The following is a 17,515-nucleotide window of genomic DNA, read 5'->3' as shown; positions in this document are numbered from 1 at the left end:
CTTCCATTTGCAACTCTATGTGCTGTACACAGAATAATCCTGTTGTGAAGACATTCAAGACTCAATATTCCGCGACCACCTTGACGGCGTGAGATGTACAGTTGCGGAACGGAAAACTTAAGATGCATGCTTTTTTTCATTTGCATAACCTTTCTTGTCCCGATATATATATATAATATTTCGGTTTCAATTTCTTTTCAATCAAACCAAAGGGCCTATGCCAAAGCCATCGAACGCGTACTTGCGAAAGAATAATCCCTGAGTGGAGGCGTAACAACCGTGCCGAATGCTGAATGGCACCTGGGCGAGATGTCTTAAACGGGGACTCTGGGATACCAAAAAGTTGTTAATGCCGTTTAAAACGATCGAACGCGCAGAGCAACCCAAAATGATTCGGCAAACAGTGCCAATCACCCTAGAGTTTGGGGTGCTGAAAGTAATTTAGATGATAATACGACGATGAAGCGGCGAATCGCCCACATTGAGTGGACCTCTCGCAAATGGGATGTGTGCGCAGAGCGCTTCCTCAACTACTACATGAACAAGCTAAAGATAAAAATAAGGAAGCGACTTCCAATTGTTCAGATTATGGTGCTGCGAGAGATTTCCCTGATTTAAATTAAAGGCTACAACTGTCGATGGATCAAAAGACCAAAAGACGCATGTATCAACCGAACAAGAAGATTGGATGGGCAAAAGAGAGTGTGTCCTATTTTTAGTGTGTGATTCCTTCTTTTTGGTTGAATTTGACTATTTTTTAGTTTAAGCAAAATATTGTTTTGTTTTTTAGAACGTTGAAGTACTTTGTTGGAAATTAATTCTTTCTGTTCAAAGTTCATCCCTTTAGTTAAAGAATATAATTTTCTGCAAATTTTTTCTTTTTAAAAATTATTTTTTTAAACTGAAAAATCAAGTATTTGGATTGATGCAAATTCGCCTTTTTCGGTTGAACTCAACTTATTTGGATTTAAAATAGACATTTTCAAATCTTTTTGGTTAGAGTAATACCTATTATATTTTATATTGGCAATACATTTTTTTGCAAATTAAACAATTTGGTTACATATGCTTCTTACATTACGAAAAAATCTTTAAAAACTCGCCTCTTTTTGTAGAAGTTCCATATTTTGGGTTAAAAATGAACCTAAAAAATAAAAAAAAATTTAGTAGAAAATTCATCTGTTGGTTCAAAAATTCAATTACTTTGTTGAATATTAATATCTTTGGACGAGGTTTACTGTTTTTGATTGTAAATTTACACCTTTCTTTTATTGAAGTATTTTAAATATTATGTTTCTCGCTCAGAATACATTTTTTTTCTGAACATTCTACTACTTTCCTAAAGATTAATTTTTTTTTCAAGATTTATTTCTACTAGAACAGATCGCACGCTATGTGCACGAAAATTCTAGTTCTTATGTTACTGAGGAACACTCGCCCGTAAAAACGACCCCATTTTTGACGAACACAATGATCGGAAGAGCAAAACGATTCGCTGTTAAGACCTAAATAATGCGCCATTACAAAGTTCATTTTGGATAATGTCGGAACCAGCAAATCATTTTGCTTTTCCCACCAGGGTATTTTTAACACAGGAGATAGTTTTTAGGGGTTAAACTTAGTTGGTCAAATTTGAACAAATTAAGAAGAAAATAATGCGCCCATAAAAAGTTGATTTCGGATAATGTCAGGCCAGAGAAACATTTAGCTGGCCCCGCCATAGTGTGTGCCGCATAGGGTGTCGTTTTTAGGGGTTGTCTTTCGTTCCAGAAATTTCAAAAAAATTAAGATGGAAAGAGCAGGCCATTATTAAGTCGATCTCAAATCATGTCGTGGACAACGAAACGTTTCTCTGGTACCGCCATGGTGTTTTTCACACAGAAGGTAGTTTTTAGGGGTTAAAGTTGCTTGCAAACATTAGAAACAATTGAGACGAATATAATGCGCCCATATAAAATTGTTTTTGGATAATGTCAGCGCAAGCGAATGGGTTTTATATTCCCACCATGGTGTTTTACACACAGGGGGTATTTTTTAAAGGTTGAAGTCGGTTAAACAATTTTGAACAAATCGACGAAAATTATGAACCCATTTAAAGTTGAGTTTAGATAATGTCGGGGACTGCGGAATGTTTCGCTGGCCCCAACATGCTTTTTTCTGCACAGGAGGTAGTTTTTAGGGGTTGACGTTGGATTGACAAATTTGAGCAAACTAAGATGAAAATAATGGGCTCATATATGGATGATTTTGGATAATGTCGGTGCCAGTGAATCATTTTGCTGTTCCCGCTAGAGTGTTTGCCACACAAGGGGTAGTTTTCAGGGTGTGAATTTGCTTGCACAAATTTGAACAAATTAAGAGGAAAATAATTTACCCATATAAAATTGATTTTGAATCATGTCGGGGCCAGTCAAACGTTTCTCTGGACCCGCCATAGTGTTTGCCGCATAGGGGGTAATTTTTAGTTTGAAGCTGGTTAAAAAAATTTGAACAAATTAAGACGAAAATACTATGTCTATATAAAGTTGATTTTGAATAATTTCGGGACCAGCGACACGTATCGATCAAAATTGGTGTAACAATTCTTGTAATTGAAATAAATAATGAATAAAAAATGTATAACAATGTATATAAAATAAAGAACTTTCGATTTCAGACAAGACCAAAATTTACAACACATATTTTCACAAAAATAGTTGATTTTAAGGGGAGCGGCCCATGTAACAGTTGAAAAAAATCTTCTTTTTTTGCTTAAATGGAAGCTTGACATCCCAAAAACATGCTGTAAAAGTTTCAGAGTCGCTGGAGCATTCTTTAACCCCTAAAAGGTGCCCTGCGCACCGCGTGCCGCGCGCTAGCCTTCCGATGCTGCCTTTTTTTCAACATGTAAATCTTTAAACGTAGCCATGGCTTTACTATTCGTCCTGTGAACATTGATCTCCGCGATAAAGACGTGCCTAACGTTAGGAATTTTCAATAGAAATAATATTATAATAAAATAATATTATGTATTGAGCCTTATAGCGTGCAACGCAGCGCCATCTGGTGAAAATTATATTCTGCAATGAGCGCTCAGAACGCAGAAACTCTTTTCCTCGTAATCATCTAGCCATCATCATCATCTGGATCTTGAGTACTGTTCAGACACCGAATACACATCTGTGAATACTAGTAAACGTCCGCTACTGGTAAGTTCGAAAACGGTTTCCCACATCGTTCTCATCTGCTGGCCTCCCCGTTTTCTACGCGTTCACGCAGCCTGCTCGAACATAGACTAGTTTTCGTGTAGCCCCGACTACTCAGTCATATTTCCTTGAGTAGCGTATTTTTTTGTTCGTAAATGACCTGTGTAGTGATGAAACCTTTCACAATTCTCCTTTTTGTATTTACCCACAGTTTTTTGAAGGTGGTCATTGCGTCAATAAAGGAAATGCACTTTTTATAAATTCGCACTAAAAAATGTATTACTTTGCTAGAACCATACTGCAATGCTATATAGGGCGCTTTTTTGGGCCTGCACTATTTTTTTTTTGTGTGTCTGTGTTTAAAAGCCTGTGTTTGAAACCAATATTGAAAGCAAAATTGCAGTTCCAGTAATATAACATAAAATTAAAATCTCTTAATGATATTCATTTTTATTTAATAAATACTTATTATCATCCTCTACGGAGCACAGTGGGGAAAAAGTACATTTTTTTGTTGGAAATACGATTCTGGCTGAACCTGTGGACCGATTTGAATGTTTTTTTTTAAAGATGATGAAATTTCAAAAGTTATAACAAATTTAATAAACTAATGCATTATTCAGGCTTTTTTCTTCAGGAAAATTCGTTTTTTTTCGATGTCAGTTTATAAAAAATTAGGAACCTCATGATAATTTCAGAAAATTCATAATTTTTTGATGAATTTTATGCTTGTATCAAACAAATGCATTATTTGGGTATTGTTCAATCATTCATTGCATTCGAACCCTTTGTTGTTGTCCAACTGTAAGTACTGAATGAAAAAAAAACTTTGATTCTGAAAGTAAAAGACTAACTTAAAAAAAAAAAACGAATTTTTACGTCGACAAATGCCCGAATAATGCATTTTTCAATTAAATTTGTTAAACAAAAACATAAAATTAAGCAACTAGTTATGAATGTTTCTGAAATCATCGTAAAGTTCCCAATTAAAAGGACTGACATTGAAACAAACCAGTTTTTCGGTCGACAAATGCCCAAATATTGCATTTGTTTAACAAAAAAATAAAATTAATCAACTAGTTATGAATGTTACTGAAATTATCGAAAAGTTCCCAATTAAAAGGACTGCCATTGAAACAAATTAGTTTTTCCGTCGACAAAAGCTTAAATAATACGTTTGTTTATTCAATTTGTTAAAAAAATATAAATTTTATCAACAAATAATGAATTTTTCTGACGATAAATGCCTGAATAATGCATTTGTTTATTAAATTTGTTTGTAATATTAACAAACATAGTCTTAAGAGAATTTTCTTGCATTGACATATTGTTTCCATTCAAATTCCTTGCAATATAACTTTAAAAATGTTAAATTATTGAAAATTATAGAAAACACATTTTCAACAAATAATATATTTATAAAATTATTTTTTTTATTGTATCATGATGGAATTTTTTCCGTCATATTTATTGAATTATAAAAAACTGAAAAACTAAATTAAAAATTAGGCTCGACAACTTTCTTTAAAATTTTATCAGCTTTAAAAAAACATCCAAATCGGTCCATACGTTCAAGCCGTAATCGTATTTTGAACCAAAAAAGGTACTTCCCCCCCCCCCCCCCCCCCCGTGCGGCGTATGGCGTCCCAACCTCACTTTGTACTAGGATAAACTGATTTTCTCATTTTGCTTTTGATAGTAGTTTAAAAAGCGCTTAACGTATCAAGTTTGTAAACTTGAAAAGAAACAAAAGTTTAAGGTATGCCAATATTTCAAACCAAACAAACAATATTGCATAAGTCTTAAAGTCTGTTCCTCGATTTTTGTCACTTTCATGGTCATTGGGTCGTCAGTTTTAAAAAGAAGTTTCAAAGTGAAAAAAATAATAAAAACCATTCCGGTACCTGCTCAGCAATGTTTCCTTTTATAATGAGGCGATTAATATTACGAGAATGTGTTTTTCATCCTATATTAAAAAGTAGGTACGAGTCGCTGCTCGCTGAGCGTTGCTAGCGCATCTATTGTGTCAGCCTTGTATTGGGAGTGTAAAATTGCAAGATTTTGTTCACGAAGATGAAATTTCCGATTGAGTATCAAAAAACAAAGTATAGGAAAAAGTGTTGTGTGAAAGGCTGTGACTCCAAAATGAACTCCCATAAGAATCTAAGCTTTCATAAACTTCAAAAAAGTGGAATCAAAATACAACGAGTGACTTTCTTCGGACGTAATGAAGCAAGAGATAAACGAGTAAATAGCAGCTTACCTTTCCCAGCTGGTTTTGAGGTTAAGTATAACGAACTCAGAGAAATTTAACCTTTACATCAATTACACCCGATCGCTTTTCCAAGTCACTAATAAAATTTATTGACACTGAAGTAAATGTTTAAATATAAAATTTTAGTCACAAAAATTATTCACCTGTTATAGTACAGCAGGACAGCACTGTATGTTTACACGATTTACTGGTACGTGCTTTGCAAGAACATGTTATTTTGTCAATGGACACGGAATATTCTCAATCCGAGTCATTATTGCAGTTATTCCTAATTTTTAATCTGTCAGTTATTGTGTGTGGATCTTTTTTCAAGGCACTAGTTTGAAGGCATAAAGCATAAAAATCAATGCTTTCACCCGTTTTTCTACTCACACCGCACATGATAATCATTTCAGAATTTATTACTCGCTGACTTTCTATCATGTTCCTGGATGACGGGGTAGCTTTCGTGAACTCGCACAGAGTATCTAAGCGCAGTGACAACATTTTTCACGTTCATAATTATTAATAATATCTTCTTTCCGACTCCCATTCAAAACAATACTGATGTGTTTACTCCGGCGGCTATGTTTTTTGAGCGACAAGAGCGCTCTCCGTCACGCGGTGTTATTTTTCTTTCCCAATATCCGAGTGCAGAGTTCCTTCGAATCGTGACGATTATGACATCTGTTTACATTATAGATGAGAGGATTTATACTGATAAGTTACTGTGATCGTACGGAATTCATTTAGGACTAATTTTTTTATTTATTCAATCTTAAAATATATCAATGAATTCATCCTGTGCTCTTTTCATTTTATGTTTTGAAAATTATGAATATTTAGGTATTCATGTTATTCTTTATTTTAGTTACATTTTCGACGACTATGAGTTCTTTTGAATTTAAACTATTTATGAAATCTTAAGCAGTCGAAAATATGATTTTATTCTGGGCTAATCATTTTCAAAGAAAAAATTATAATTTTAATTAATATTTTGGCTAATTGCTTTAATATTTTTCTAATTTCTTAGTTACACTGTTAGTTCTCAAGATTACAAGATTTAGCTTTTCACTGTTGGACAAGCTTCAATCACGAGTTTTTTGTGAGTATAAGTGAAGTAGTTGTTTTTAAATACTAAAAGCACGATGGCAGCAATTCCTGCATTGCTAATTGACCCAACAATTGCACAAAAAGCATTTTAATGAATCATAATCTTTATTAGTCTTTTTGCAGTATGACCAAATTGCAACTATTTAAAAAAATCTAGGAACTCTAGGAATTAACTGTACTGACAATAGTAAATAAGACTAACTTTCTCATCAAATTCTCATCGAATTCGAATCTCGACAATGAAGGGTTCATAATCATTGATGTTTTGTGTGCATCATACGAGTGGAAGCATTAGGGACATCTTTGATACGCTGTTTCTAAAATTATTCCCCGGACATATTTATATGCAAATTAATATTAAATGATGCTACTTTTTACTAATCCATCATTAATATTTTTATTTCAACTAAGTTTTTTAATAAATAAAAAATAAACCAGGGTGTCTGTCACTGGTCGCATATCACTAACTGGGTTCTTCACCTTAGACATACTTTTTTCCGAAAGTAATCTTTTTTATTGGAATAATAAACAATACAAATTATAAACATTTAGAGTTCATAATTAACCAACATACTCAACAAGAATATTTTTCCGATTACTTTTTTCTATGATGATTAGTAAATTTCCAGAATTATTAATTACTTTAACAATTTTTATAAACAAATTTACAGTGTGGCCATTTTGCAACAAATAGACTTTTGGCCATTTTCAGCGAATAGATTTTTGACTAATTTTCAACAAATAGGCTAAATTTGTACAGAATTAACTAAGAATTATTATTATTCTGAGTTGAGACCTTACCAGTCTCTGACGCTTGGGTGATCCTGTTGCGTCCCCTTATTAGCCTTAAGCGTGGCACCAAAGGCCTCTGCATATGGAAAGGACTGCAGCCACTCTGTTGGCTGATATGCCAGACTCATTGATGCAGTAACTGTCTGTGAGTGTTACACGTTTCCCCGCAATCGCAAGGCAGTGACAAAGGATATGAATAGAAGTCTCATTATCCTTTCCAAACAGACGACAGATGGGACTTTCTTTAAGCCCTATCTTATGTCTGTGATACCGGAGGTTTACGTATCCTATCAACATTTCTGTTAGGACCTTAACTTTATTCCTGCCGAGCTTGAGTAATACCTTTGCTCGGTGAGAGTTTTTCTTTGAGCCCAAGAGTATTTTATCCTGCCTGTGGACAGAGACTAAACCCCAATTATTCTGACGCTCCTCAGTCAGCTGTGTCTAGCGATCCAAAGCAGAGTGACTCGGTTTTCTGTCGCTAGTTTATTCAGTGCCTCAAAGCACTCCCATACTAGTAGCGACGTGGTCGTTGTTCAATTCAGGGCCATTATAGCAGCCCTGCTGTCTGAGCAGATAGATTGTTTCTTTTGTTACCATACTCCTTTGCGTTAGAAGCGCATTGAAGTATAGCCATAATCTTAGATTGTAGAACTGTGGCGTAGGACCCCATCGTAATTGTAAATCTCATTCCATTCCTTCTACGATATACACATACTCCTGCGTTCTGTTTGTTCCTGGAGCCATCTGTAAACCAGATGTTTCCATCACTGGGCAGGTGCGCCTCACCGTCAACCTATTCTTCTTTCGTGGATAGGCTAACTCGGTACTTATTGTCCAAGAGGTAGCGGCGAGTGGTCATTTTCTCCTCGAGCAGGCCGCCTTCGCAGCCACGGCCTTGATGGTGAGATGGAGGGGCTCCATACTCATTACTGCCCTTAGAGCCATCGTGGGTATCGACTTCGAGGCACCAGTGATGCCTCTCAGAATCAGTCCCCTGATCCTTTCCAGCCGAGACTTCACAGTAGGCAGTTCGACCCAGCTCCACCAAACCACCGCCGCATAGGTTAGCCTGGGTCGCAGGATCACTGTGTAGATCCACATAAGTGTCTCCGGTTTCCAGCCCCAGCTTTTCCCTATGGCTCTCCTACAGAGCCAGAGTCGCTACTAGCTTCTTGCACTTGTTTTCCAGGTGATCGTTCCATGATAGCTTCTTATCCAGAATTACTCCTAGGTAACCACTATGTCGTCCGCATAGCCTATAAGGTGGTGGCCCTGACTCGTGAGTAGATGGAGCAGTTCATCCGCTACCAGGCACCATAGTAAGAGTGATAAAATACCTCTCAGCGGATCTCCCGAGTAAACGGTTTCACATAAAAGGGTATTATTACCCTTAGTCGTGGTTAGGTTCCTATTGGCCAACATGTGGTAGGTTTATTCCACGACTGCAATAGGTTCACCGTGTGCGATCATGGCCGCCCTAATCACTTCTCCAGAGATGTAGTTAAAGGCTCTTTTCATTTCCATAAAAGTTCCAATCGCGAGGCCTTTTTGCTTCAGTTCTCCTTCAATTGGGTTAACTATTGTGCTTAGTGCCTGCTCCCGACTCATCTACTGTTAGAACGATTGATAACTAAAAATAATGTGCTGTGGTTCTGTGTGTGCTGTCTAATAAAATTTTTTCAGTCCTGATTTTTTTTACCATTTCTTGCTGATACTTGGTCATTATGACTAGCATAAAATCATCGACATCCTAAATGTTTTGATGATTTGATGAGCCTTGTTTCTTATAAAAAAGTATCGGACAATCATTATGCAGTAATTTTTGCTGCTCCAACCACAAGTCCACGCTGATCACATCATCTTTATTTGCAGTATCCTGATTTAGATCAAACTCCTTTATGATGCTGTAGAGGTCCTTTTTTCCAACCAAATGTGTCCTTTTCAAATCCGAAGTAAATGTCACAGAATCCCGAACGTCGTTCAAAATCCGATCTAGTGAAACTCTTCCACTAATTTTTCCAGCTAGCATAGTACGCTCCTCATCAGTATGGGCATTAATTTGATTGATGGCGCATATCCAACGTGAGTTTTACACCACCTTACGCTAACACTATTTTATTAAGTGTTACGACCAAGTGGGTGGGACAAGTTTCTCTGATCTTGAAACTCTTTTGCCATTTTATCTGATCGGTTTCAGTACTCTGCTTGCTGCAGCCAGATCTATGTCTTTGTTCAGAGTTTCCAGAAAATATTTTATTGTTTCTTTCTCATACGTACTGTATTTATTTTCTAAAAAACTTGTTTAAATAAATAACCACTAACAAAATCTCTCAGTGCATACAATAGTGTTAGTGCTGACGTCTGGATCATATGTTTTAAATTATTTTTAAAGTTATGACCACAGAGACTATTTCCTATCTTCAAAACAAATTAATCATAGGAAACTTACCATCTTCTGATGAAAACTAAGTTTTTCTGTTTCTAAAATTACTTTATGATCTTTTGTGATATGGTTACAGAGATCAGCATAGAAATTGCATTTGTTCTCACACATCTGATGTATTCTGTTGTTAAGAGACTTCTGATCATAACAAGTTTTCTCGCAACTGAAATCTAATCAAATTATTGTAAAATATAAGTTAAGTGAGAAGTTCTACTCTTAGTCATATTTCATGATTTTTCATATTCAATCACAAAAAAATCAAAAGTAGAAGAATTACATTTTATTAATGTTGAATTTTTTATTTAAATAGAAGTTTAAACAGTATGAATTTAAAGCTGAATGACGCCCCCGCATATTGACTCATAAAATAACAATTGATGCCTGTTTAAAAAATTGTGGAATTTTCAAACCACAAAGACGAATTTCCTACAAAACAGTCAAATTTTCAACCCAAGAAACGATTTTTTAACAGAGCAGTTGAGATAAGTAGTTTAATTTTTGACTAAAAATATAATTAAATTTGTAGTTAAAAAACTTAATTTTTAAATTAAAAATAAATTAAAAAATAGAGTTAAGGTAAAATAGAAATAGGCAAAACAGGTAAAATAGAACTAAAATGGAATTAATTTTTCATTTGAAAAAAATATATAACACAGGTCCACAAAAAAAGTTGTCTGCATGAGAGAAGTGACTAGGATACCCTTATGGATTTTGAGCCGTTGTAGCTGAATATCATCTCAGAATGTGTTCTGCACGTCTCAGTTTTCCCCCAGATGAAAAAAGTAGAGGAAAGTTTAAGGATTTCTGGTCACACAGGCCATACAAAAAATTTGTCTCCACGAGACAAGTGACTGGGGGCTACCCTTATGGATTTTGAACCTCTGAATCCAAATTTGGCCTCAGAATTTCTCCTACACGTCTCAATTTTCGCCTAGAAGCAAAAACTAAGGAAAAGTTTAGGGATTTCTGGTCACACAGGTCATGGAAAAAATTTGTCTGCACGAGACAAGTGACTAGTCTACACTTATGGATTTTGAGAATATGAATCCAAATCTAGGCTCAGAATTGATCTTACGCGTCTCAGTTTCCCCCTAGATGCAGAAAATAAGGAAAACCCTAGGCATAACTTCAACATTATTTAGATAATACTAGTATACACGAAAATAGGCACATCGATATTATATTCTTAAGTTTAACGACATGTATAGACTTAATTTGTACACAGAAATTCTTTGGTGTGTCTTGTATTTCCCCCAGCTTTGGTAATTCTAGGGAAATTTAAGGGCTTTCTCAAATTATATAGATTCACATCGGAAAAGATCTAAAACCCTAATATCCTTTACAGTTTTGCGTACGAAATCAGTCACTTGTCCCGTGCAGACAACTTTTTTTAGTGGGCCTATGTGACCAGAAATTCCGTAGGCTTTTCCCTACATTTTGCATCTAGAGAGAAAATGGAACAAGCCTGCAAAATTTGGGGTTTAAATTTAGATTTAGCACGCAAATCTGCAAAGTATATGGCATTTTTTCCCGTACAAATCTATATACTGTGAGAAAGACCTTGAATTTTCCTAGAATTACCCAATCTAGGAAAAACGGAAGGCATACTAGAGAATTTCTGTGTATAAATTAAGTCTGTATAAGTCGCGACACTTAATATGTAATATCCATGTGTCTATTTTCGCGTATACTGGTATTATCAAAATAACGTCCAGAATATCCCTAGGGTTTTGCCTATTTTCTACATCTAGCGGAAAACTGAGACGTGTAAGAGAGATTCTGAGGTCAGATTTAGATTCAGCGGCTCAAAATCCATGAGGGTAGCCTAGTCACTTGTTTCGAGCAGGCAAATTTTTGTTATGCCCTGTGACACAATAAAATCCCTAGGCTTTTCCCTACTGTTCTCCTCTAGGGAGAAAATGGTAAAAGCTCGAAAAATTTAGTGATCACATTTATATTGAAAGTGCAAAACTGCCTCGGAAATAACATTTTTCTTATTTTCTGCTTTATAAGTCAGTATAACTTGCGCAAGACCTTTAATTTCCGCAGATTTATCCTAGATAGGGGAAACGGTAAGCACAATGGGGAATTTTCGTGTATGAATTTAATCTTTAAGAGTCCCAATACTTAAGAATATGATAGCAGTACGTTTATTCTTCCGTATACTGGTATTGTCACACTAATATCCAGAGTGTCCCTAGTTTTCCCCATATTTTCGGCATCTGGGGAAAAAATGAGAAGTGTAGGACAAATTCTGAGGCCAGATCTTGATTTAGTAGCTCAAAATCCATCAGGGTAACCTAATTACTTCTATCGTGCAGACAACTTTCTTTTTTGTGGGCCTGTGTAATTTTCAACAAAAAATATAAGTTTCAACAAAACACATTAATTTTTAAATAATAAAGATTATTTGGTTGAAAATGCATGTGTTTTGTTGAAAATTAAACCTTTGTTGTTAAAAATTAGTTTTATGTTGGATGAAGATTAAGTTATTCAGATTAAAATTTAATTTTTGGTTGGAAATTGATTTCTTTTCGTTAAAAATGCATGAACTTTTAAATTTATTTTTTGGTTGAAGATTCATAATTTTAATTGAAAACTACGTTTGTTTATTAGAAAGGTAAATTATTCAGTCGAAAATTTAATTTTTTTGTTTGAGGAAGTTTTTAACTGTAAATTTAATCATTCAATTTTTGGTTGACAATTGATCTTTGTTATATAAAAATGCATCCTTTCAGTTGAAAATTAATAATTGATTTTTTCAACTGCAAATTTAATTCTATTTTTAATTAAAAATTAATCCTAAACATTCATTTTACTGATAAAAAATTCATAACTTTGATTTAAAATGAAACGACTGGATCGAGAGTTAAACTACTCTATTAAAAATTCGACATTTTTCGTCGGAACACATGATTATCTTGTTTATGAATTAATGTTTTTAATTTAATATGTATCACTGTATGGACAGAAAATCAGTCATGTTTATAAAAATTCCACTACTTAGTTGATATCTGAACTAATTTATTATTATATTTTCAAATGATTTTCAATTTTTTTTTTAAATCACTGGTTGTTTAAACAACTTTGTTCTTTCTTCAAATCGTGAAAAGTTTTTATTCTTTGGGATAAATGGTATGAATTTTATGAAGACTAAGTGTGGAACCTTTTACTTAACATATTTAGTCATTTTTAAAAAAATTAAAAAATAAATAAAATACTTGGTCTCAAAAATTTACGAAGGTAAGAAATTTGCATTTATAGTTGGCGGTTCACTAACGTCAATTAATTTCAGACCTAATAAATGTTTACTTACCAGGAACAGGATAAATTGAATTCTTCTTAAGTACTGTATACAGTTTTCCCATGCCGATGTAAGCTTGATTTCAAAGAAAATGATCTCTCACAGATAGAACAAGAAAAATTTTCAAATTCGAAAAATCCACTTCATGTACCTCCCGCAAATGTCGATTCAAATTCTTTTGGTAATTGATTTTCTCTCCACAAAGTTCACAAACCCGTTGTCTTTCCATCTTAACGGTTAAAGATTGAGTGGAAAAATAAGTATTTACAAAAATGCACTTACCTGATTTATAATTATACCTACAACTAAAACATCTGTAAATAACAATGTTTAAAATTTTCCGGAGTATAACTTTCGATTACACTGCCACATATTTATGATAAGCCTGAAGTTTCGCAGACATTTTCCAATTCTAGAATTATACAAATTTTTCTTTAATAAATTAATTAGTGCCTTGAAACTATCGATTTTCTATCAGAAGAGAAAATATATCATATTTAATCATCATCATTGAATAATTATTATTTTGAAGGCTTAAAGTTTTTACTTCAAAAATATTCGTTTATTCTCTAATTCATTAATGAAATTTAAAAAAAAAAGATTTTTTTCTTCAGAAGTTCAAATGCTTAAATAAAATGGAATTCAAAACTAAAATGCTAAACATTATTTTCTGTAATGTACAATATTGGAGGACTTTTGCATTATTATTTTTAAATTTATCTGGTATATCATCAGAGATTGTACCTTAACGACAGTAGATCAACCCTCCAAACCATGAAGGCAGAAAATCTACACATATCGATCAAGTTAAGAATTTTCAATAACAGAAATTGCTTAACGTCTTAATAAGACTAGATGGAAAATAATATTTTCAATAATAAATAATAAATAATATTTTCTGTTATTGAAGATACTTAACTTGATCGATATGTGTAGATTTTCTGCCTTCATGGCTTGGAGGGTTGAACTACTCTCGGTAAGGTACAATCTCTGATGATATAGCAGATAAATTAAAAAATAATTACTTGTATTATTAACACCTAGCTAATATGGGCGTTATTTTCTTGGATTAAGAGTAAGAGTTAATTGGGGACTAATTACAGGTCTCAGTATAAAGAGAGGGCTGCAGTGTGAGCATAGAGGTAATTATTTTTGGGTTATATAGTATGTGATCTATATGCAATACATTTCACGGAGAAAAAAGTTCAGTGGCTCCCACCCTTGCAAGGTTTAGGGTTACTAAACAGAATAGTAAGTTCTGGACGGGCCACTACGACAGTAGAATCTACTGAACGCGTGTTTAGTCGATTCTACTAGTCGCTGAAGAGCAGCTTCTACTACGCACGCAGTCGCACGCACGATTTTTGTTCAGTAGAACATACTGAAGGTGAGTGCATTCTACTGAACAAGAATCGCACATGCGACTGCGTGCGCAGTAGATCTGGATCTGATTTCCGAACTGGCATTCAATCAGCCTCGATAATTAATTCTAATTCATTTTGATGGTATAGGTTTGTCAGAAAGATATCTTGAAGAAATTTAACTTGCCTGAATTTTAATTAATAAAATATTTAGGGATTTTTTTTGGTATTTTAGAAAATGTTTTCTAGGGACGTCATCTAAAAATTTGGTTTGATCAATCACTAAAATAAATGAGAGAATCGTTAGTGTAGCAGAAATAAATGCAGAAGCGATATTTTGTGCCATAATTTTTATTCCAATTTTTTCAGAAATTTAGCTATAATCATCTATTTTATCATTTCTAAATATTAAATTCATACATTATTGGTATCTTATCAGAATATAACAATCTTTTAGTGTAATTGAAATCTACTCGAAATTTTATTTTAGTGTGTTTGATTGAGTTATCGTTTAAGCTCAAATTATGCCGTTAGAAATGAAGACACCAATTCCGTAAATATTATTTCAGATGTCATCTTTTCAGTTGGATGTTGTCCTATATTTATTATCGGTATCACCTGTGAAGGAAAAAAGGCGGGACAATTTTTAACAAGAACGCTTTTCCCGTGCGATGCAGTGGAACGCCATCATATTGATAATATAGTTTTACTTAAAAAAATTGTAAACAATTTGTCTATGAATAAAGAAGTTTGATTTAAATAAAGGTGTTCTGAAAGGGAATAAGCACCATTTTGACGATATTTTAGGATATTTATAATAATAAAATGGACAAACAATTGATCCTGATGACTGTTTTCGATAAAAAGAAAATTCTCAGAGTTATAGCCTTTTCAAAATTTTTTAAATCAACCGAAATTCAAAATTTTAAGCCAAAAACGCACGATATGAAAAAAAGTTAGGAGAAGAAAAACATTGCTTTTTATAATTCCTACAAGACTGTCATAACAGATTTTTGGATTTTCTTGATTCATGTCGAGTTTTCGAGGCTGATTGAATGCCAGTTTGGAAATCAGATCCAGAGAAAGCATTTTCGAAAATAGAATAATTTCTAAAAAAATTGGAATAACAATTCTGGAGTAAAATATTTTGTCTGGATTTATTTCTGATACAAATCTATCATCAAAGCGTCTCCAATTAATTTTATTAGTTAACAAAACCAAATTTTACAATGAGAAAACATTGTCTAAAATACAAAAAAATCCCTAAATATTTTATTAATTAAAATTCAGGCAAGTTAAATTTCTTTAAGATATCTTCTTGACAAACCTTTACCATCAAAATGGATTAGAATTAATTTTAGAGGCTCATTGATTGCAAATTTGGAAATCAGATCCAGAGATAGCATTTTTCGAAAATAGAATAATTTCTAAAAAAATTGGAATAACAATTCTGGCCTAAAATATCTTGCCTAGATTTATTTCTGATACAATTATATTACCAACGAGTCTCCAATTTATTTTATTGGTTCACTAAATCAAATTTTAGGATGAGTTCCAGAGAAAACATTTTCTAAAATACAAAAAAATCTCTAAATATTTTATTAATTAAAATTCAGGCAAGTTAAATCTCTTCAAGATATCTTTCTGGCAAACCTATACCATCCAAATGAAATAGAATTAATTTTAGAGGTCGATTGATTGCAAGTTTGGAAATCAGATCCAAAGATAGCATTTTTCGAAAATAGAATAATTTCTAAAAAAAAAATGGAACAACAATAAACATGCCGGCCCGATCTGTCATTATTTCGAGGTTATGTTCTGATTCACCTTTTCACCTAAATCGCTGTAAGGAATTGTAGGTAATGTCAATTTAAAGTTTTCGCATGTAATATTTTATTCACTTTATTTAAAACATATCCTGTCTATTTATAACATACCTTTTTTATGCCGCAAATAAGCGTTAAACACAATTCACTCTTCGCCCACTAAAATCGCAGAATATTATTACCATTTTAGAGTATTTGTCAGTCAGCAGTCATTCCATATTATTAGTGGCAGAGAAGAAAACTGACGTTTACTTCTCAGTTCGCATGTCTCACTTCATTATTAATTGAATACTTTTATTATTTGTAATTACTATGTAACATAATCTATATTGTTTTGACACTTGTATCCATTTGAAATTTCGAACGCAATCTTGGAAACTATGATAAACTTGATCCGAAGATGCACAGACTTGACCGAATGGCCGATCCGCTTAAATAACAATTAAAATTTCGCATGCACCGGGGGGGGGGGGGGGGGGGGTCGAACGCATAATCTAGCGCACGCTAATCAATGAGCCTAACCTTTCGCCTATCGAGAGTAGTTGTCAACAGATTGAAAACCCAGGAATGGATTCTTAAGCACATACAAATTAGAATTATATGGTATGAACATTCTAATTTTTCGGTTTACACCAAAAGTATGAAAATAAGATATTTTATATTACTAAATGTATTATTCATATTTGTTTCAATAATTTAATGTCTGAATTTTCAAAAAACTTATTCATGTAACAGTCACTTTTTGACGGTAAGATTAGAATTAAAAATAAAACTAAAATAAAAATCTAATAAAACTAAAATTAAAAATAAAATTCATTACAAATTAGAATCATATGGTCTGAACATTCTAATTTTTTGGTTTACACACTCCAGGTTGTAACCATGACCCAATTCGAATTTAGGAGTCAATCCGTGTTTTCCAAGCAGACGATGGCATAATCACAGCTGCTCTTTAACGGCAATGGTATTCATTTAAAATATCTTCCATAATAATTAATATAACATACATGGTCACACGCAATCGGCTGCCAGCCAGCAGATCAGAGAGGTTAAGCTTATAGTTTAACTCAGGGGCTTCAGAGGGTTATGCAGTTGATTTTACTGAACAGATAGCGTTCGTACTAGTTTTTTCAATAGAATTGTGGGTCCGGATGCAATAAGGGCACATAAAATTTTTTCGTGCGAAAACGAAGTCCCCTGGAGGCTTTAGAAAAAATTTTCGAATTTTAATTTT

General features: G+C 33.5%; 1 protein-coding gene across 2 annotated transcripts in view; it reads left to right on the top strand.

The window, feature by feature from the left end:
- LOC117173345 (transmembrane protein 131) overlaps nucleotides 1-17,515 on the top strand; it is a 462,351-nt gene that overhangs the window by 156,477 nt on the left and 288,359 nt on the right. The gene's annotated exons all lie outside the window — the stretch shown is intronic.

The sequence above is a fragment of the Belonocnema kinseyi genome, chromosome 5 (assembly GCF_010883055.1).
Source record: "Belonocnema kinseyi isolate 2016_QV_RU_SX_M_011 chromosome 5, B_treatae_v1, whole genome shotgun sequence".
Lineage (NCBI taxonomy): Eukaryota > Metazoa > Arthropoda > Insecta > Hymenoptera > Cynipidae > Belonocnema > Belonocnema kinseyi.
This window is presented reverse-complemented; position numbering and strand designations above follow the sequence as displayed.